This window comes from Anas platyrhynchos, chromosome Z (genome assembly GCF_047663525.1).
Source record: "Anas platyrhynchos isolate ZD024472 breed Pekin duck chromosome Z, IASCAAS_PekinDuck_T2T, whole genome shotgun sequence".
Taxonomy (NCBI): domain Eukaryota; kingdom Metazoa; phylum Chordata; class Aves; order Anseriformes; family Anatidae; genus Anas; species Anas platyrhynchos.
The window spans coordinates 72,039,205-72,060,984 of record NC_092621.1 but is presented as its reverse complement, the minus strand read 5'-3'; the positions used below and the strand labels follow the sequence as shown (position 1 = coordinate 72,060,984).

The following is a 21,780-nucleotide window of genomic DNA, read 5'->3' as shown; positions in this document are numbered from 1 at the left end:
CAAGGACAACAGGGATTAGAAATATTAATTGCATATTACAAGAGAAATAAAGGTATCTACGTTTATGCTAAACCTTTTTCAGCTTCTAGTCATAATATGCTGAAAGCCACCAGCTTCTCTGTCAGAGTTTCCACAGGAGGCAAATCTGCTTGCACTTTCCTTTTCTTTTTTTTACATTTATTTTTTTTTTTAGAAAACACACATACTAGCTGTGAGAAAGTACAATATCACTGTCTGCCTCTTTTTTGCCTTCTCTTCTCAAAGTGACTTGGGAAGCTTCTCCTCTCATTCTACTGTTTGAAAACCTTGTACTGCAAAGCATTTTTGCACATTGGTTGAGATCACCCACTAGTGTGATCTCATACTACTCTATTTGTTTCAGATGCCTTTACTAAATACTATCATAATCACGTTAATGAACTTTAAACACTATCCTGTCTTACAAAGAGCACAAGTTTCAAGATGTAGTGGTTTTACTTGGGTGGGCAGCTGAGCTCCACCACAACCGCTCTCTCACTCCCCCTCTCCTCAAAGAGGAAGGGGGAGAAAATACAACACAGAGGGCTTGAGGTTTGAGATTAGAATGGTTTAATTTAAGGGAAAGGGACTGGGGAGAAAAAAAGAACCAAAAGAAACAATAAGTCCGTGCGGAAGCACAGAGAATGAAAACAAATATATATATTCTCTACTTCTCAACAAATGATGTTCGGCCACATCCTGGGAAGCAGGGCCTCAAAATGCATAGTGGTTGTTCAGGAGGAACAGCCCCCTCCCCCTAAATGGCCCCCCTTTTTATAGCTGAGTGTGACATCAGGTGTTATGGAATATCCTTTTGGTTGGGTTAGGTCAGCTGCCCTTGTGATGACCCCTCCCCATCACTTGCCCATCCCCAGCCTGCTGGCTCCTGGGGGCTTGGGAGGAGTCCTGATGTTGTGCCAGCACTATGCAGTGCTGGAGTGATACCAGTGCTGTTCCAGCTACAAGTGCAGAGCACAGCACTGTGTGGGCTGCTGCAGGGAAAGGTGACTCCATCCCAGACAGACCCAACACACAAGATAGAGAAGTAAATGCTTTTTTTCTTAAGTACAAATTTGGAGACAGTTCTGAAATAAGAAATGACCAGAACAGTTGTATTTTATCAAGTGGGTAGTAAATTTTGTTGTTGTTGTTTGTTTTGTTTTGTTCTGTTTTGTTTTGTTTCCTTAGCTTATCCATGATTTCTGACAGTTTTTAGGTTGATAGCTGAGACCTCCATTTCAGTGTTATTTAGCCTTGGGAGTTTCTGGAGTCCATTTCTTATACTCAGGATGAAAGCTCTTCCCTGTCTTTCATATTTCTTTTTCCCTTTCCTTGCTTCTTATTCCAAAAGGAAGACAAAATGCTTTTAACCAAAGACTGCTATTACGACTTCTGTTACTTTCCCCACAGTATTTTCTGTCTCTCCCAGTTACCTTTTAATAAAATGAAAGCTAGTAATTGCTTGGGTTTGTCAATCCTAAATGGCAAATGAAACATTTGTTGCATAGTACTTGGTAGAATGATAACACTTCTTGCCTGTCTTAAGAAAATCCACCATAACGTGGTCACTCGTAAGAGACCATACAAAACTACCATAATAAATTTGGATGACATATTTAGCATTACAGTGTTCTAATGTTCTGTTTTTAAGCAATCCTGCCCTCAAAGAAACAACTATCTGAGCAGATTCAGATGGACTTCCTACAGAGTAAAAGGACATCAAACAACAAATAACAACAAAGAGTTGAAGATAGGTGTATTACTTTGCTTTTTTCATATCTTTACTGAACTACAGTGATCCTCACCCTCAGTGATGAACAACAATATATTATGTATGCATGCACAGTACATGGACTGAACTATTACAGCACTTTGGCCTTCCACAAAATAAGGAATGATATTATAATACAGTGCAGCAGATGTTATTAGAAGCTGCAACCGAAAGCAGTAACTTTCTGAAGCATCCTGGAAGTTACAAAAGTGATATAGTATTCTCCAATACTCACATAGGTAGTGCACCCAAACAGTGGTAAATATGACTTGTCTACTCTGACTATATTTTCAAACCTCCTCTTGCACAGTGGTCTCTGAAGTGGGTGTGTGCATGCACACCACAGGGTATGCAAGACAATCTGCTGAATACAGGAAGAAAATATTATAACTTCAGTAATACATATGTATAATTTGTAATTAAATAAGCATACAGATATTGGGTATACATGCTAAATACATACACATATATATATATTGATAGTGCTGCATGATTAAAAAAAAAAAAAAAAGAAAGTTTGCAGAACACTGCTCTAGAAAATGGAAATGATATTATTCAACCCTGCGCCATCACCCTGAAAAGGTCTCCAGACATGGGTATATCTAGAAAAGCCGCTTAATATGCATTAAAAACTGCAGAAGTATCATAGCATGACTTTATTCTATGTGTAAATGTCTCTAGCTTACATAGAAAATGTGCCCTGGGAATAGCAAATCTAAGAACTGCACATTATGCCAGGCAGAAATAAAAGGTCATGCTATGGCAAGTCATGCTATGTTCACATGAAAAACAATCCACCTAAACCAGGTGCATTTAAATAAGATCTTTTACCAATGATAATATAGCCTTGTAAATTATATGGAATGCCTACTTTGCTCCAAACATTTCACATCTCTCCTAATTCCTTTCTGTCTTACCTGCCACCAACACTGAAGAAAACCATATCTTCATCCAACTCTCCACATTGGAAAGTCAAAAAAAGTTGATTACTTTCAAAATCTTTACACGATTAGATTTGGCTAGCTCATGTTGGCAACCAGGAATCCATATATATATATATATATATTTTATTTTATTTTATTATTTATTTATTTTTTTCTCAATAAGAAGGGTGGGTAGATGTGTATTAGAAATGTTTGCCATTACAAATATCTAAGATGTCTACTGGAAGCGCATTAATCTATCCCATATCTGTACATTGTCCAAAATCTGTAAGATTTTAATATTCTAATTACTGTAACAAGAATTAGGAAAAGACACCTTTCATGTTGGTTTAGTCAACATTTTCACAATTAATTGCTTAAAGTTAGTAAAAATGGTTGAGCAAAATAGTTCAGAAGGCTTTGTTTGCTTTTCCCTACTTTTTGGGAACAATGCTAACTACAGTATCACAAACCCACAGGATAACTTAGAAATGGAGGGACTACTGGAGGTCAGGTAGTCCAACTGACTTCTAAACACACGTCTATTGAGATCAAGATGCTCAAGATTGTGCCCAGTTTAGTCTTTAACATCTCCAAGAATGGAGATGTCACAGTATCTCTGGACAAACTGCTCCAGTATCTGATCAACTTATGCTTAAGAAAAGCAGACAAGCATGCAAAAAAAAAAAAAACAAACTCCTTATAGTTAGCAAGAATTTTCCACAATTCCACTTGTACCAGTCACCTCTTGCCCTACTATTGTGCATATCTGAGAAGAGTCTGTCTTCTCTCTGTCCTCCTATCTGGTAGTTGTCAAAAACAATATCTTCTCTTCCTCGGCTTCTCTCATGTGCTTGGTGCTCCAGTCCCCTGTCTGTCTCCATGGCCTCCCTTGAACAAACTCCAGGATGTCAGTGTCTGTTCTTTACTGGAGATCCCAAAATTGGACAATGTACTCCCGGTGTGGTCTTACCCATACTGAACTGGTGGACCTAGAGCAGTGGCACCATGCCCGTCAGTGGGTATAACAACAAAATTCCCTGGTCCAAAGATGATTCTTCACGTCTCATATTCTGTCTTGTACAAATGCAAGATTGGTGGGCTTGATAGCAGTAAGAGATGAAAAACTGTATGACATGACTGTTATACAAATAAGAAATGGTGTGAATGAGGTAGATGACATGCAATCCAATTCATGACATGTAATCCAATAAGCAATGAAAGGGCACTTAAATTCACTCCACTCATGTGAGTTGCATCCACATGGAGTTGCACTCCACTCTGAAATGAGGCTGTAGGGTTCACGAGCCCAACACTCTGAACACAAAAGCAAAGACAAGGTAAGTGACTGAATTTCAGTGAACCAGGGAGGTGACAGTTTGCAAATATGCAGTAATGCCCACAACTGTCAATAGGAAAATAAGTCACAAGTGCATAAGAATCACCGGTTGTTTTTCAAGTGAGCACAACTCACTTTTTTTCTTTTTTTTCTGCATATGCTATAACCTTCCTGTGATATACCATTTCCACTTTGCTACTGAAATCTTAAAAACTGCAAATTGTCTAAAATAAAGAAGATTTATCTGAAAAACTAATACCCCTTTCATTTTATTTGAAACATAGCATAGGCACATGAAGTGCTGATGTTAAGGCAAGAAATTAGTGCCTATTACTGCCTATTAAGTGCCAAGGCAAGTCTAAGCTCTAGAGCAAAAATCACTCCTAAACCTGCAGAAACAGAGCAAAATAAATGCAACCAACCAAAAAAAAAAAATGCACTTTTAAAATTATTATTATTTTTTTTTCTCCACATAGTAGACCATGGGGCAAAATAAAGCTGTAATTGCTCAGCAGTGGTAATTTCTGACCAAGGAATGATCTAGCACAGAGGGCAAGAAAGTCTGGTTGCAGAAGGGGTTAAACTGGGGGAGCAGGGACATCAGAGACAGAAGGACTCCATGTCAGGGAGTGAGGTTTCCCTTGCTGAGGAGATAAGACAGTGCTGGGCCTTTGTGTTGTAGCAGTGGTGCAATGTGATTGCTCAGGGACCACCCCTGAGCAGTGGGACTGGGGATGAACCCAGCAGGGGGCTTAGGTGCTCATGGAATTGATGATGGGGCAAGTATGTGTAAGGGGCCAGGGCATGACATATCTCTGCAGACACCTCATAGGACTCTGCACAATGCATTAGTCATTAGAGGTTAGTCCTCTTTGTATTTAAGCACAGATGTGTATTTAACTCATCTCAAGGGGTACAATAAAAATGCCCCAACAAGACCATCTCCTTTTATGCACAAGAACTGAATACCAGAATTGTCATCTTCCTTGCAAATCTCTAAGGAGACAATATGTAAATACCTGTATGCAGTGCAAGTGGGATTTTAGGGACCCAGCAAGAAAAGATTCATGGTGCTTCATAAAGAGAAGTGACAGTGACTGGTTTTATAAGGACAAGAGGGGGATTGAGTCAGCATAGTTATTAAAATATTAGTGGACTCGCTGTTTAGCTTGGACAGATCAAACAGTTCAACTAAGTTCCCATAATAAGAAAATAAATCTCCTTCATAAAGGATACAGCTATATTTCTTGTGTTTCTCTACTATTAAGATTTTGATGACTCTACCTCCTACCAGTGAGCACAAGGAACTTAATTTTTGGAGAGCTTTTCTTATACCTACATTATTATTTGGTACGTTTTCAAACCCAGTACAGTGGTGAAGCACTGTTGATGAATTGTCACTACTGATACAATAGTCAAATTAAAAAAGAAACAAAAAAAAAGAAACAAAAAAAAAAAAACAATTTCTTTTAAACAAAAGATATAGATAGTCCATTTATCAGTAGAAGCTCTATAAATACTGATATATAATTGAGTATGCATACACCTATACATGTAAATAGGGATCAGATAGGACCTACCTTGACAGAAGTACAACTCCTTATTACATATTTCTTTGCTGACAACATTAGTATCTTTGTAAATCATACAGATTATGGCCTTAAGTTTTGACAGGTTCCAGTGATATTTTCATATTTTCAGGTTAAAAATTTGAAATTGATGCACTATTAAATGCTGCAGCTCATCTGAATTATTTTTGAATTTATAAAACTACCTTACAACTACTCAGCACTGTACTTTATTAGCTGAAGGTTGTGTTTGTTACTGATATGCTAGTTTATAAACACTACTAGGGCTAGTTATACTTTCTGAGGGAGGTTGGAGGCTATTCTCTATAAATGCTTCTATTTTTCCACCTGCAAGAAATAGCACAGACTGCTCTTTCATAAAACAGCAAATCACCTGAATCAAACATTCTTCAGCATAAGAGTAAGATAAATAAATGTTTTAAAAGTGTATTTTGAAATTCTAGAACAGTATTTTTAAAATTCAAGTTTATGATTTTCTTGATAAAAACAACAACAACAACAACAACAAAACCCTGAAAATTAGAATAAAACAAACACCAACATTTTAAAAGCAGACCCTTCAGCTTACAAAATTTTCAACATTTCAGCATCTAGTCCTGGCACAAGAGGCCAAAATTTTGAACATATTTGAATAATTAGAAAATAATTTCTGTGGCTGGGGACTGAAAATACTTGGGTACATGACAAACAGGTCATGACATATTGAGTACTTTAACACAGAAGGCAAAGTTTATAAAGTTAACACAGACAACAAGAATAACAACGAGCACCATCTGAGATGTTACAGCAAATATGAATGAGATCACTTATGGAAGAATGGTCACAAGTGAAAAAATTAACAGAAACTTACCAAGTTGAAACTGCTCATTGCTCACGCATTTGGTGGTAGTATTCCACCACTTCCCTTCTCCAGACTGTTATCTTCATATCAACCTGATTAAAACAACAGCAACAAAAATTTAAAAATAACAACGGAACAAATAAAATAAAATAAAATAAAATAAAATAAAATAAAATAAAATAAAATAAAATAAAATAAAATAAAATAAAATAAAATAAAATATAAAATATAAAATAAATAAACAGTGGCTTTCAAGTCTTTGAATAAAATAATTTGATTAACAGGGTCAGAAACCTTTCAGCAGACCAACATAATAACTCATGTTCTCCTTTCATTATATTTGCATTTCAAGATTGAGTACACAACAAATCACAAACTGCCATTAAGCATTCACAAAAAACAGCAACACCAAAAAAAAAAAAAAAAAACACTGCAGTGTAGTCAGTTACATAACATGTCTCCTAAGTTTTCCTTATGAATTTAGTGAATAATAATGGAAGCTTTAGAGCTCTTGTAGTCACCTTTAGAGCTCTTGTAGTCACAGGCAGCAGGAGGTAAACCCTGACATGCAGTCATATAGTTTGTATGAGTAGATGGAATCTTGGATGTCCCAGTTATTTACCTAGCCTACTTGCTATTTTTGCAGGCTTGTATTATCTGGGGAAGAACTTAAAAAGCACCATAACAGTTATGCATTAATAAAACAAAAATTAAAAACTTGGCCTCTGTATTTAGTTAAAAGGAAGCAGACAACATTGGAGAGCTAAGATCTACCATTTAGTGATTCTTCATTAAAAATACTCTTCCTTCTGGTTATATAACCAGCTATAGTATCATTCTTCAAGTAAATAAGAAGAGCTAAACCAATGCTTCAGATATTTAGTTCAGGAAATTAAAATAAGCATCCGTATTTTCTACCTACATCAGGGTTTGGTCTCAGAAATAATGATTTATTGCCAAGATACATATTTTAAAAATAACATAAAGATAACTGTGTTTTGGCTTCCCCACTTGAAACAATCTCAAACCTTCAGTGTTACACAGAAGCACTGTGATGTACAAAATTAGAATGGGTCACTATAAAATAATATACATAACTGACAAGACATTTAAGAAGGTCTGAGCTTATAATTTTTTCTTCCTGGAATCATGAGATTCACTCATCACATTAAAGAGGCAGGCTTATATTAGTTAAGATTTAGAATTTAGAGATACTAGAGAAGTCAAGGAGGAAGTTTTTGTTTGTTTGTTTGTTTGTTTGTTTGTTTTCTAGAAGCCTTTTTGTATAATCCCAGGAAAATCATATAAACTGAGAATACAAACTGTATAAAATGGAGTAAAGTTAATAAAAATAACATAAGTACTGCTACATTTTGTTCCATGTGCACTCTTAGGTACCTGTGTACTCTCAAACTGTAGATTTGCTGAAAAAAAATTAGTCTGAGGGGCTTAGGTATCACACAACTCACCTATAGTGTTCTAACTCACCTATAGTGTTCTGGTTTCTTTCTACAAGTAATCCTAAATCTAGCTCTCGCCTCTCTGTCCTTAAGACCTCAGCCAAGACAACTGCTTTTATCAGAAGACTGTCTGCTCCTTACATTCAACTGTCCTAAAGCTTTTTAAAGCCAAAGGTTTGTGACTGACATTCAGAACTGGACCTGTGGTATCAGTTGTTTTTAATTTTTAAATTTTCTGTGAAGAATAATGAAGTCATGGAATAACTGGTTGGAAGGAACCTGAGGAGATCCAGACCAACATCACTTTTGTGCAGGGTCAGCACTTGAATTCAGACCACATCTCTCACTGATTGGTTGAGCTGAGTATTGAAAAACACTCTCCCTATTGAAAAACATGCTCCCATGATACATTTTGTTAAAAAAAGAAATAATTTGAGAGTGAGCATTTAAGTAACTTCATTCAGTTTATCCTAATTTGTCAGGGCAACTCAGCCCTGTATTTATATACTTTGAATTCCTCCTTAGGAATGAATAGTCTTATATGATGTTCTCTTACCTCACTGCTTTCTCTAATGTAATGTAAATTCAAACATGAAGGAGGAGAGACACCTCAGTCACAGTCTTGCTATTCATGACATGAAATATTTTGGATACCCATCCATTTTTGGATATGATTGTTTCTATATCTGGACAGAACAATTCAGTTAAAATTTGCCACAGTCCAAATTTATGTGACAGAATGGCTTTTCCTGCCAAACTACTTTTAAAGCCAGCAAAATAGCCACTTCATCCTTATTATAATGACTGATATTTGGTCAATGGATAATTTGATGTCGTAAGAATATCTATTTTTAATAATATCTACTTAGAAGGTATCAATGCTAAGAGAACAATTCTTGCGTTTCATTACTAGTTTTACAGAATGTTCTATTACCGGTATAAATATGGGATACGAGGCATTTTCCCCATTATTCTATTTCCAGAATTCACTGTTTTAAATAATGTTCATTGTAGTGTATTATGATGAGTTATGTTGTGTGATGAGTGATAGTTACTGGTACTCTAATATTAGCCAGCATCATATACACATAACTTGTTGTTGAGAAAGGCTGTAAGAACACCCACTTGTGAAATATTTTGTAGAATATAGAGTAAATTCAGCAACAATAAGAGGAAAATGCAGTCAAGGTGACCTCAAGAGAAATTACCTACATTTATACCCTTTTTTTCCTTTGAGGAGGGGAAGTGAGCGGTTGTGGTGGAGTTCAGCTGCCCAGCAGGGTAAACCCGCCACAGCTCTTTGAGTTTAAGGCAATAAAACTTACATATAACTTGTGAGGAGCTGAAAGAAAAAACAGAGAAGGAAATCCTTTCATGCTATGCCATTTTTTGATGTTTGTATTAATTACTGAGAACCACCTGGGACCTTGCTTTTATGTTCTTTACTGTTATATAGGACATTTCAAATTTTCTCTGTAAGCTTAGGATTAAGTCTAAAAAGTGCCCACATTCCTCAATGGAAATACTGTCTTGTGAGATATGCAACCTATTTTCTGAGTTATTCTAATTTTTCAGCATAAATCTCTGTAAATGTGAAAACATGAAATAGCATTGTCTGCCAGGAAGATAAATTGACAGCTTCTTAAACCTTTGTCTACTTTCTGTCTGCCAACATAACTCAACAAATTATGTACATATTTTATGTATTATATTAAATATATTAACATTACATTAATATTATTATATAATTAAATTAGTTAATGTCAAATTATCGTGTTAATATTATTAATTAATATTATAATTTATTACAATTAACATTTATCATACATAGTATAATGCATTGTTATATTTATTATGTATATTATTATGTTATGTATAATATGTAATATATTAAATATATTAATATATTAAATATTTATGGCCTTATGTAAAAACTTATTGTCTGAATGCATATTAGTTCTGAACGTCATTAGGAATTTTCAGCTAATAGCAATATCTTGTTTATTTATTTATTAAAATAATTCTATTTTAAATTTTTGGAAGAAGTGAGAAAATGAAATTCACAGCCCCAGAGTCAAAACCAAAATGAATGCAGCCTGGATGGATTATAACTCTTCTACTTGTCTTTTAGGATTTGGGAATTAGACAGACAATATCTTTGATACTTCCTAAAATATTTATGCATCTCAAAGGATTAATCATTTGAACTTCTGGACAGGACTACTTCTAAAATAAACTTCAGAACTTGATCTGCCAAACATAAGATTCAATATGTTTGTCTAGTTCCTTCCTTTTGCCTGAATTCCTTCTTCCAATTTTAGATTTCCTTTTAGTTACGTTGTAATTGGATAATTAAAAATTATTCTCAGACTGGTATTTGAAAACGTAACCTGTTTCTGCCAGCACTACTCAACTTTATTCTGAAAGAAGTTCCGCTGATTTGAGAGGACCAAACAGGGGCTTGTATATATTCTCACACAACAAAATAGGAGAAAAAGCAGTACCAGTGTATAAGGAAAATGCACAACTTGGGGCTGAACACTACTGTTCAAACATCTACTTATCATCCTCCATTCTTTAATTCTTAAAAATCAGGGACAAGAAAGAAAAAGAGTTCTGGCTTCATTCCACATCTGTTGACATTGGAGTAGGATGAATCATACAGTATTGCCTTACTGGAAAAGGGGGAAGAAACAGACACACTGAATTATAATTCTTTACTGAGGATAATCTAGTCACAAAATCACACAGAATCACAGAATTTCTAGGTTGGAAGAGACCTCAAGATCATCAAGTCCAACCTCTGACCTAATACTAACAGTCTTCTACTAAACCATATCGCTAAGCTCTACATCTTAAGACGGTAGGACAACTTGTCATTCTGCATTCCCTGATCTTGGGAGAGTATCTATGAAGAAAGAGCTATTCACAAAAATGCTTTTCAAAAAATGCAACTATATCCTGGAAACACAGCATAGCAAAAACAAACAAACAAAAAACAACACACACACAGAAGAAAGAGTAGTTCAATTTGTACAACCAGTATGTCACAATTTTAGTGTATATTCATGACTAAAATGAAAAAAGAAACTCCTCCCTTCCTCCTCCAGCACACCTCATCCTGAAGACAGACAGCATTTTCACAATGGCATATTTTTAGGAACAGAAGGTGCATTATACTGCTGCCTAGGTGGTTTACTACTGAAAATATAATGTAGATTGTAGCCTTAAAAAAGAAGCAGTCAAACTGTAGGAGAAACAATGAGGGAAAAACAATGAAACAAAAAAAAAGTGAAGCGGAAAAACATTGATTGGTAACTATCAGAGCTAATGTGTGAGAGATCTTTGATCTAAGTAATATGTAATTTCAATACATATACATGTATTTGTATATAATGCTTAGACAAAAAGAATTATAGCACTATAACCTGGCTATTTGCATAATCAAACAGACAGTGAAAGGACACCTTCCTTTTCTGCATAGTTTTGGACTATAAGTGCTATAGATCCAATATTTTAGTGCTGAATATAATTTATTTGGTATTCTTCTGCTATTTTTTTTTTTTTATGTGGTGTGTAATTCATACTCTTTCTATGTCAGTAACATTGTTGCTCTTTGTCAATATCCTTTTGTCTATATTATTTGTTTTATCAATGTTTTCTACAATCACGTTCACAAACTTTTCAAATTGAGACATCTTCTCAAAATCGCAAAAAGACATCATAGAAACCTGTCTCAAGGTCAAGAAGACCTGTATGCTCTTTCACAGTAAGCACCTATTCAAAGACACAAACTATCTGGCATCATATTTTCCTAGTGGACTAACAGACAATACTGGAAAGAATCTTCTTCAGTCCTCCTATCTTGGCAATCATGTTACACAGTCGTCTATCTAAATATTAACTCAGATGTCTCCAGACAAATGGGATGAATGGAAACACTGCTCCAGAACCATGCTTTTCTCTTATTAGATGTCTAATTTCCAGTTTACATGTGTCTGAGGCCAATTAATATTCATTTATTCTTAAACAGACTTACCACAAGTCTTCCAAATAGAAAAGGATCCAAATCTTTTTGTAATATGTGACTGGAATTTAGCAGATTTAGAGAAGAGCAATGGTATGATCAGAAAGTAATTAAATAAAAGTGAAAAGAACTCAGAGCCAAAAAAAGGCAGCAGAGCAAAAAGACAGTAGCATAGACTGCAATTACTTAAAAAACATCTGTACACAATCATTTCAGAAAGATATGTAGCAGTATAGCTCTGATTTTATTCATGATACAGAATAGAGTTTTAGGTATCTTAAGCGACTGAGGGTATAAACTACCACTACAAGAACTTTTTTGGTTTCTTTTTTGTTTAAAACATGAAACATAGTAACACAGATCCCCAGTAGCAAATGATACTTCAGACTTACATAAAAATGTAAAATCTTGACTGGTTAAGGACTAGGATAGTTGCTTATGAACAAGTATCAAACAACCAAACACAGACATCATTTGACTGTGCAGATGGCTATAAAATCAACATTAATTAAACATACTAGTGACATTCAACTCAGGTCGTTAAATTGTCAGTCCTGGAAGCTAAGAGGGTTTACCAAAACACTGCTCACTGCATATACGTATCCTAACTTTCTCTTAGCAATGCTGGGAACAGACTACTGTTGAGATTACGGTTGAGGTCTGAGCAAATAAAGAAAGTCTTATGGTGAAAATCATGTTTTTGCTAAGTAATTTAGGTGACTTCCCAGCTAAGAAGTCAGCAGTATCTTACAATTGAGCAACATGACAAGACGGTTGACTATATGATAAGCATTTGAATCAAAACCAAACCAAACCAAACCAAAACAGAATTTGAGATTTTTAGGATTTTTTTTTTTTATTATTTTTTTTTTTTTTTTAATGCTGTGATACATATGCATCCTATTATAACCAGAAATGTTTAGAGCTAATCTGGTATCTTACTCACTGGACAGCACCTATTCATTTCTAAGGGACTATTTATAGACAAACTTAGCTTCTCAGTGTAATCAAAAAATGTGGAGGCTTGATTTTAATTGTGTGCCACAGAGAAAATGAAATGGTACCTGCAGAAAAAGGAGCTATCACCAGGATATCTACTATGAAGCTATTAACCAGTTAACAGATCTGTTGCCTGACATCCCTGGAGTCTTACCAGTAGCTGAAAATAAATGTCTTAATTGATTTATCAATATATATGGAGCACACTTCCAGCTAACACAATCAGTTTGATTACATTAAATGTAGGTGGTACACTTTCTTACAGGATGCTATGCACATGTATATATTTCAGCTGTAAGGATAAGAGGCTTTCTCTAGCTGCAACTGAAATGCTGAATCAAGTTATGGCTTGGTCAAGACAACGGATGGATCCTAAGGGCAGTGGGCTTGGAAACGGACTATTTTCTTAAATTGACTGCATGTAGGCACTGACTGAACTTTTAATAGAAGAATCAGGTAGCATATAGGTGCTGGGCATCATAAAACATGATCTTTTGGAATACGTATGAAAGTTACAAACTCCAGTTTGAAAACAGTCAAAAAAACAAATAAGCAAACAACAACAACACAGGATTTAGGATTTCCTATCAGAAGAAATCAGTTTTCACTTATTACCAGTAACCATATTTTTATTATTCCTCAATTCAGAAATACTGTAACTCCTTATCTGAAATTTCATATTCTAAAAAGTCAGTTGCTGTATGATATGGCAATGATATTGTTAGAAACAAGCTTCAGGAATATGGTCAATGGGCTTAATGCTTTAGATGTAAGGATTGCTGTTCCTGAAAAAGTGTAAAAAAAACAACAACAAACAAACAAACAAACAAAAAAAAAAACAGTAAATGTATCTCTAAAACATGGAGCCTTTATTAATAGTGTTTGAAAGTGACACATGCAACTGGATTTTTACACAGCTGTATGTATTTAACAAAAATGCTTTTTTTTTTTTTTTTTAATTAAAATTGTTTCTCTTTGAAGCCTTATCACCCTGATAACATTCTTATTCCATAAGAATGCTTCTTGAAACTCACATCTGCACAGCAACATACTATCTGTTGATAAAGTGTGTTTTTGTGTACTACAGGCATTTTGAAAAGAGCTTTTGAATAAAACTAAATGAGCTCCACAGTAAATAAAGAAATGACAAACCTGAGAAATAGCAGCAGGCACTCAATGAGGCATAGGTGTGGCAGACAGACAGATGCAGCCTGAATCTCTGCAACTGAGCTATTGCATTAAGTAAGAGTTCTAATAAAAGAAGCTACGTTATAGACCTTGCATGCTAAATGAAATTTATATTAGGTGTCACCTATTAGCTTTTAACATTACTACCACTGGGCTGGGGAGACTGGTGGGAAGAAAAACAGTACACCTAGAATTCTTCTTAGTGATGCCAGTAATGCTGCACCCATGTTAAATCTGCACTTTCTAGTTTGGTCAGTGTTGGAGGAGAAATTGCAATTGTATTTTACATGTTGTCTGTCTTTATAAATGATTTAATATAAGGACTTACCTCAGCCTTTTTCAGACTTTAGCATTAATGCCCATGATGGGGCTACCTCCCATAAACACTGCTCATTTACTAAACAAGTGCATTATCTGTATACTGAGAGACAGCTTCTGCACCTTCACTTGGGAAAATGAGAAAGGAAAGCACAAATACCACCTGAATCTCTGACTCAGTGAAGTGTAAGGTGTTTACTGGAGGCACTCCTGCGTAGGTACTTTTGTGTTCAGAGGAAAAATGTAGATGGGACAAGAGAGAGAAATTTCTTTTGCATTCACAACTCATACTGCCAAATCGTTCACTGATCAAAATAAGTTTACTTTGCATTTACAGCTCATATTTTTCATGTTTGCTTCTCTGATATTTCTCACAGTGACAACTCTGAAAGATACCAAAGAATTTTTGCAAAACCTCTTCCTCAGGGATATCTTTGACTTTCAGCTGGCTTAAGCTGTGCAACAATGATTTTCTGAGCATAAGTCCTTATCTTTTAGTAGTCGCTGCAGTCAATGTAGCAGTTGCGCCTACATTTAACGTACAGAGAAATAGGATAAATTTATCATATTTAAATAAAATAACTAAAGATGGTTTCAGATAGAGTTCTGGTCTCAGATTCCTAATTATTTTACATACATAGGTCCATGGGACCTGATGGGATGCACACACAAATGCTGAGGGAGATGGAAGATGTTACTGCAGGGCCACTTTTGATATTCTCTGATAAATCATGGCAATTTGAAGAACTGCCTAAAGACTGGCAAAGCAAATGCCACTACACCTATCTTCACAAAGGGAAAGAGGGAGGACACAAGCAACTACAGGCCTCACCTGGACTCCTGGCAAAGTGATGGAGTACCTAATCATGAAAACAATTTCCAGGCATGCGAAAAACAAGAAAATCATCGTGGGGAGTCAGCATGGATACTCTAAGGAGAGAAACATCTGTGTCCTGGTTTCAGTTAGGACGGACTTAACTTTCTTCCTAGTAGACAATCTGCAACAAAAAGATTAATCTGATAGATGAGGGGAGACCACTGGGTATTGTCAACCCAGACTCCCGTAGGGTCTCTCACACTGTCTCCCATATGAACCTCATAGACAAGTTGTTGATATATGGGCTAGATCAGCAGACAGCGAACTGAAAACTGACTGAACAGAGGGTAGTGGTCAGTGTAACTAGATCTACTTGGAAGCCAGTAACCAGCAATGTACCTAAGCAGTCAATATTGGGTCGAGTTCTGTTTAGCAACTTCATTAATGATCTGGATGATGAGGCAACATCTTCTCAGCAAGCTCCAACTTGGTATTCAGCTTGGTGACAACTTCAAATAGATTACGTATTTAGTATAGGTCTTACATTAATATTTTAGAAGATTTCATTTCCAGGTCAGTTACACTTTGTTCTTCATGTGCCTAAATTTTTTCTAATAACCAGAGTTAGAAATACTTCTGTAGATTGTATTTTAGACATATTTACATTGTGTTTTAAATATTGTTACACATTTTACATAATAGTGAATATTTATATTTACAATATTTTTGTTACACATTATTATACACTGAAAGCTGATATTACCTAAGAAATGCTAAACTCTCAAGAAAAATATACACAAGCTATGGATAATTTAAGAGAGAAACAAGAATCATGAAAGGTTAGGAAATGTGATTTACAAAGAAAGGCTGTGGTAAGTACATTGGATTGTTCAGCAGTTGAGACAAGTGGGGTAGTACACTAGAAGAATGATGATTAACTGCTTTCAAGTTCCACTGCAAACCAGACAAGAAATTTTTATACAACTTACAGAAACAAATTATTTGGCAGATAAATACAGATGCTATTTGGGATATAGAGGACTTTCACCTTAAATAAATTTAGCCTCTTAGACACAAATCTGTCAGGAATGACCGAGCTATAACAAAGTCTTAGGATCTTGGATTTCATACCCCCTCTTCACATTTCTTAGTAATTAAAGTCTACAAAGAAACCCTACGCCTCCCACTAGATCAGGTTGCTCAAAGCTTCATTCAGCCTGACCTTGAACACCTCCAGGGACGGGGCATCCACAGAATCTCTAGGCAACCTGTTCCAGTGCCTCACCACCCTCAGAGTAAAGACTTTTTCCTTATATCAAATTTAAATCTCCCCTCTTTTGGTTTAATGCCATTACTCCTTGCTCTATCACCACACTCCCTGACAGAGTCCCTCCGCAGCTTTCTTGTAGGATGCCTTTAGGTACTGGAAGGCTGCTATAAGGTCTACCTGGAGTCTTCTCCAGGCTGAACAATCCAAATTTTCTCAGCATGCCTTCATAGGAGAGGTGTTCCAGCCCCTTGATCATCCTTACGGCCCTCCTCTGGACTCATACTTCCACATCCTTCTTGTGCTGGGGCCCCCAGAGCTGAATGCAGTTCTCCAGGTGGTATCTCACAAGAGCAGCAGTGAGGGGGAGAATCACCTACCTTGGCCTGCTGGCCATGCTTCTTTTGATGCAGCCCAGGGTATGGTTGTCTTTCTGGGCTGAAAACGCACATTGCCAACTCATGGTGAACTTCTTGTCAAACAGCACACCCAAGTCCTTCTGCTCAGAGCTGCTCTCAGTCCATTCCATGCTCTAGATAAGGCTCAGAGGTACTGACATTTTGTTACAGATCCTCTTAGAGTGGCATGGAGAAGGTGTTTTTATAATGCCCACAAGTAAGTGCCAGAAAATCACAAGAATTCAAACTTTGCTGAGTGTAACCAACCAAAAAACACAATTTTTTTGATTGCTTATTATTATCTTACACAGAAGACCTACCAACCTACCTAATAATACCAAATCTGTTCCCTCAACAGGAAAAAAAAAATAGAGGAAAGATTTCATTTGCAATTTTGAATATTTCTCATCACTCATTTCTGATTACTTTATGCAATTCTCTTCTAGATGAAGGTTTTATGCTGGATCAAAAACTTGAGTCCTTCCTTGGGAATTTATATTCTGCAAGTTCTAGCAAAAACCTGCTAGTTACTAGTAACAAATTACAGAATCCAGCATTGAAGGACATTTTAGATAAATACATATTGAGCACTAATAAATTACAGATCCCCTAGCAAGAGTTCTTAATCTGAAGATTACCTCTAAATAGTCTGCAAAGGTTATGTGTTATCACCTCCTACAGTCAGAATGTTAAATCATTTCATATCATGAAACTTTTGACCAAACATTTTAGTGCATACTAACTCGTTTTCAGATTCATTCTCAATGTGATTTTTGAATTAAATTATTTTGTTTCTTTCTATGCCTTGCTACAAGACTTCCAGTTTTAATCTAGCAGAATACCTGCATTTCAAGAAAGTAGAAGCTAAATCAAGTATCACTAATGAAGGAGGAACATTTTCATTGGTAGTGTACCCAGCTATGTTTTGGAATTTTATTAACACATACAAAGGAAGAGAAATGCAGAATGTTCCACAGTTCTACATTCTGATCGACAGTTCTCAGTTTTACAAGTTGAAGTCCAGAGCTGCAGCTGACCATCTGCTTTCTGAAGTCAGAAATGCAGGTTGCCATTATAGAGGCCAAAATATATTTCACAAGTAAAAATTAATTAAACAAATAACTCCTGCAGTACAAAATTTTATTATTCTATACAATGCAACATAGCAATAAACACAGCAGTAAAAAGACCATAATGTACAACTATAGCTTTTTAGTGCCATAAAAATGTACTTTCAAGACAGTAGCACATTACAGTTTAAGTGAAGCTCTTCATTAGATAGAATGAGAAAATGAGGCATGAAAGGAAGATGGAAAAGCCTTCTTAATAGTTCCTGTGCAGATAATGTAGGCCAAAGACAATCAATACCCATGCCTCATTTATTTTATGTTTTTGAACACTTAACAACAAAATGTTAGTATTTGCTGTACTGTTGGGCTTCACAGACCTGCATCCATAATGACAAAATGGATTTGCATATTATGATGTAATTTATATGAATTTATATTAAAACGGCAGTTGTTATTGTTAGATAACATGAAAGGTAACATCTATTCCATTAGACTGGACACATTAAAAATCATGTTAGTCTACTAATTTGGTTACTCATCAAAATGACCCAAACAATCAATCCCATTAACACATAAACACATTTTTAAATCTCATAGAATGCATGTCAATAACTTATAAGTCACATTAAGTACCTGAATAAATCAGACTAACAGTTTTCAGTCAGTGCAGCTACTATTGATTGAAAAATGAGAATGAAAAACGTGTTTTTCAGTGCATTTTTTCATGACGTTTTAACCATTGTTTTCTAATTCTTTAAATATAATTTTGTGTGACAGTCATAAAACCATGTTTCAAATCCTATTACCTCAATCAGATCCATTTCTTTATGTTAATAATGAATCAATTTTTTTTTTCTGTACTCGAAACAAAACAGGGAGAACCAATACATCAGAAATGAAAAAGGTGTGTTGGAAAAAATGCAGTATTTCATAAAGTTCTAAATTTATATATTCTGTTATATTCAGAGTCTCTCACAAGAGTTGAAACATAAACTAGCTAGTCTTTCTATGTATAAGGTCTAGTTAATATTAATAGCTTAATTGAGAAAGTTTTACTTTTTCAAAAATCCAAGAGAAGTAAAATACAGTGTTGACTTCATCAGCCTTCTCCATGCACATTTTCCCAACATATTTAGAAAACCATGTGGCAGGAAACAAGTCTGATCCAATAAACCATTACATGAATAACTTTAACTTACTGGCTTCATTTCTGTAAGATGCTCAGCAGTGCTGTTATTTTTATCATTCCCAAAGGAAAACAGTTACTGAATGTATACACCCCTGTAATCAAACTTAAGGATGAAGTTTGACCTATTGTTTACAGTGAGTTTCACTACTGCACAAGAACCAAGCTATACTACTAATACATGTGTTTATATTTAATATCATAGTCTAGTGATTTTCTAAGCTGATGTAGGAAATGAGTGCTAAAAATAATTGAATTAAATTAAATTGTGTTTTACTTGTGCTTAACCTCTTTTATGAACAGTGTTAAATCAACAAAGAAAAGCTGCTACTTCACAGCAGGGCAAATCCTACTTACAGAATACAGTGGTTGCACCACACACAGAATTGAATAAAGAGACCATCTGTAACAGATAAACACCTCCAGGCATGTGCACAGGGGAACAATAAGTACCACAGCCAGCAGACTGCAAGAATTTCAGATGTGTATGGTTTTGAGGCTGATGCAATTCTGTTGATCAAACCTAAAACATGAAGCTTTTTCTTTTTCTTTTCCTTTTTTTTTTTTTTTTTTTTTCTACCTTCTGGAGCAGAGGTATATAAATCTTGGCCAAAATACCTATTTTTAAAATTTACTTTCTCATAATACTTTCTACCAACTGTACACACATTAACTTTGAGAATTTTTCCAGATTTGCAATCACATACAGAGGGGAAGTGAATTAGGCTTTTCCACTTCAGTACACTAGATGCAGAAACCTGAAGTACATTTTGATACTGCTTTTACTGAATCTAGTTGCACTAAAATTCTTGTGGTGATCAATAACAAACTGTGGTAGAGTTGCTGCCACTGATGTTTTAATTTAAGGTTTAGGAGTCACAAAATTTTACAAGGTTAAAAATAACTTTTCAATGACCATTTATTGAAAGTCTTGCAATTTCAATAAACATAAATATTTGTTTGCCTGAGTGGAATATCTTACAGTACTTGCCAATAACAGAGTGCTATGGCTAACAGGTTTAAAACAGTTATGTTTTAGAGTACAGCATCTCATAACTGCAGGTTCTTCTACATCAAAACCAGACTTCATTTAACATCTAATTTGAGAATCTTTGGCTGTCAGGGCCCCAGAAGTCCATTCAGAGAAATGGATGCTGTAGAACACATTTTTCTGTTTCATACAAAATGCTGGAGAGCTTGTATGCTTAGGCAGAAAGAAGGTACCCAATTCAAGACTGAGTGTGTGGGCTTAAGCAAGATTTTGGAATTGCATCCAATGGTTACCAGAGCCTAATACTGAAATGGAAGGACAGTGTCTTACAAATGGCCAACCAGACAAATGAATCTGATACAGCTCCTTAAAAAAGTCTAGAGATAACCAAAGTCATGCCCCCCGTACTTGTTTACATGTTGCTGCTAGTCCTTTTCTAAATTATGGTTCTGAAAGTAATGGAATGGATAACAATATGCTTCCAATTATAGAATATTAATACTACAGAGAGAGAAAACAAAAGAGAAAGAGATGGTACAGGCAAGGGACATAAATGATTTCCCTGGAAAATCCTTTTCCAATGCCAGATAATATTTAGCAGTATAGTCACTCAGCAAGGTACCATGGGATAAAAGTAGCATAAGCACAATAAAAAGTAATGGCCACCAACTTAAAATCTAATATATTATTTTTTGTGCATTTGCAAAGAATTTACAGCTACTGTAACCAACCTGTTTTAATCATAAAATCCTCAGTAGCTGTTATTAGTTGTAAAAGAAATGATTGGAAGGGAAAATGATGACCTTGCAAGAATATTGAGCTTTCAATATTTACAGAATCCTTTCTCCTTAATTCTCATTAGTAAAATTTTCACATAGAGGAAAGAGAAAGGTTTTGTGTTGTCACAAAGTGAGAACAGGAAATAAAAGATGCAGGAGCCAATAGTATCAGGAAGATGTTAAAATTATTAAAGAAAGTGAGGCTGACTTTTTTTTTTTTTTTCTTGTTCTTAAGTCCCTAACAATTGTGCCAGTAAAATCTATCTTGGCATTTTTAACTAAACACCAGAAATAAATAATATGACTTGATGTTTATAAGCAAATTCCAAAGAAACTGGAAAACATGTTGGTTACAATGCTAACATATGCATGGCATTTAATTTCCTCTCTGCAGCTCTGGGATTTTCATTTGGACTAAATCTCACTCTTTTGTACTGTTTTTACACTAAGTGGTGAAACAGGATCTTTGTTGTCCCAACACTGCACTGCAACGAAATGTACATTATACAGTTCCCCACCATAGTCTGGTCTGTGAGTGTAAAATTAGCACAAATTCCAAAACAAGTTTTCAACATTTTTAATCCCAAAGGGAGTTGCTATCTTAACAACCAAATCTGGAAGGACAGCAATAGCCCACTTTTTAGAAATTTTAAGCTAAATTCCTTCTTTAGTTCTTTTAGTTTTCAGCTCTAAGCTTTCATGGTGATTAATGCACAAATGTATAACTACTGCCTTAAATGTAAGGATGGAGGAATGACAAACTAATTATTTTACTGGTCAACACAAGAGTTCCTAATGT

General features: G+C 35.3%; 1 protein-coding gene across 1 annotated transcript in view; it reads right to left on the bottom strand.

Moving 5' to 3' along the window:
- The window catches only part of LINGO2 (leucine rich repeat and Ig domain containing 2), a 379,180-nt gene that overhangs the window by 255,920 nt on the left and 101,480 nt on the right, over window positions 1-21,780 (bottom strand). The window contains exon 4 of the mRNA XM_038170691.2: window positions 6,491-6,573. The gene's annotated coding sequence lies outside the window, so the exon portion shown is untranslated. The remainder of the gene's footprint in view (window positions 1-6,490; window positions 6,574-21,780) is intronic.